Source organism: Amblyomma americanum, chromosome 2 (assembly GCF_052857255.1).
Source record: "Amblyomma americanum isolate KBUSLIRL-KWMA chromosome 2, ASM5285725v1, whole genome shotgun sequence".
Classification (NCBI taxonomy): domain Eukaryota; kingdom Metazoa; phylum Arthropoda; class Arachnida; order Ixodida; family Ixodidae; genus Amblyomma; species Amblyomma americanum.
In genome coordinates, this window is record NC_135498.1 from 69057529 (window position 1) to 69059490 (window position 1962).

At 44.3% G+C, this 1962-nt stretch overlaps 1 non-coding gene across 1 annotated transcript; it reads left to right on the top strand.

Moving 5' to 3' along the window:
- The first annotated feature begins 1604 nt into the window (after positions 1-1604).
- TRNAE-CUC (transfer RNA glutamic acid (anticodon CUC)) lies at positions 1605-1676 on the top strand. The gene has a single exon. It is a non-coding gene; the product is annotated as a tRNA-Glu (tRNA).
- The last annotated feature ends 286 nt before the right edge of the window (positions 1677-1962 follow it).

The following is a 1962-nucleotide window of genomic DNA, read 5'->3' on the forward strand; positions in this document are numbered from 1 at the left end:
ATAAAGAGAGTGTGGTCATAGATTGGCCGAATGAAGTCTTATTCATGCTGCTTGTTGTTTCAACAGCGAAAGCGTGAGTATTCTTAAAGATTTTCATTCTGTCAAGCTTCATTACTTATATCAGCAGCGACTAAACATGAAATAATATTCGGTGGATGACAAAAGAGTGAAACAGGGCGGGCCTTCACAGCTAGGTGTGAGACCAGAACGATAAATGCGGCACTCGTATGAGACACTCTAGAGCAATTGCAGTGATATGACAAAAAGGTGCACTATGATAGACTACCAGGCATCTTCCCTTCCCCTGTCTGAGGAATGGACAGAGTGAAGGAATCGACAACCCTTCCCGACAAACGGACCGACTGTTTACAGCCTGCTAGATAAAATTACACTCAAGGGTGTTTCACAGTATGCTAGCAGTATATGTCAGAAGAAAAGAGACCTGGATCATGTTCTTTCTTCAAGTGCGAAGTCATGCAGTTTTTAGTGAGGCCATATTACGCGAAGTATGACGAAAGACATATGGTGGCTAACTCGACAGAGCTCTCTCGAAAGAGCCATTTTGTTAAAAGATGGGCTTCATATATTTCCGGTATTTTTGTCCAGTGGATGTCGGCAGCTGGCAAATTTCACATCATTTAGACCTCCCGTGCAAGAAGGGCACATTTTTTCACTAGCTTTTGTTCCAGAACACTGAAGTAGATTGGCGTAAAGGATATGAACAATACGTTGCTGTGCCATCTTTTAACTTAGCAGCATAGCTTTTAAGCTACTTTAGCTTGCTGTGATACACTGTTGGCTCTACACTTCCAGGTAACGGCGAATACATGAACAAAAGCGCCTGAGAATGACTAACCGGCTCACCGAAAAAGAACAATGTTCGTGATGCCAATTGCTTTTTGTTCTTTAGTTAATATGCAAGGACAAGCGCGGAGAATATCAGCGTTTGCTTCTATTGACGGCTCTTTAGCAATGTCCTGTGCAGTATGAACTTTCGCAATACCTCTCGTTAGTTATAGCCATGCTAGAATAAAAAAAAAGAAACTGAGACTTTTAACCGCTTACAAGGCTAAGCGATCACGAACTCTTGTTCATTTTTATCCCGAAGCTTTGAGAACTTTCCCGAAAATTGTCCCGGATATATTCTTATAGTTGCTTTGTATACTGTGTTTGCACTTACGGGCGAAATTCCTGAATAATATGGCTCTTAGACTGGGCTGGTTCGATTGCTCAATAGTGGCACTAGATGCACAGTCATTGGGTAATTTTTTTTTCCAGTTCGTGACCTCTTATTCCAAGTTGTTTTCTGTTGGGAAAAGGCCGTTGAAATTATTTCTGCGCCTTTAATTGGTTTCCAGCATATATTTAGCATTTTCTAGTGTCTCACATGGATACCAGTCTGGATACAGCCACCTGTAGTCATGCGGAAAGACTTAAGGTGCCAATAATTCTCATTAGAGCAGCCCTTTGACATGCAGTAAACAGGCGCGCTTGATCGTCGCTCTGCAGCTGAGCTGCTGTACGCCGCCTCCCCGTCGTTTCCACGCCGCCGAGCGTGCCTCCGCGTCTTGGGAAAACGTTCCGCAGCTGCAGCGTCGAGTGTCTCCGGCGTGGTCTAGTGGCTAGGATACCTGGCTCTCACCCAGGCGGCCCGGGTTCGATTCCCGGCGTCGGAAAGAGTCGGTCTCATAGTGTAATGGTCAGCACTCTGCACTTTGAATCCAGCGATCCGAGTTCGAGTCTCAGTGAGACCTGCTTTCTTTACATGCATTTTTGTATTTTTTGGCACTGGCGAACAGAAAAGCTCCCTGTCCACAGACCTGTTCTTTCTTTTTCATGTGAAGTCTTCCATTTTATTGCTTTTTTGTTTTCTATCTTTGTGCTTGCAGAGCGAAAATTACGGTTCGGAGAGTTTGATAGCTGCTTTTTCTTCCAGCGCATACGCTGATCTGGATTCAGAGT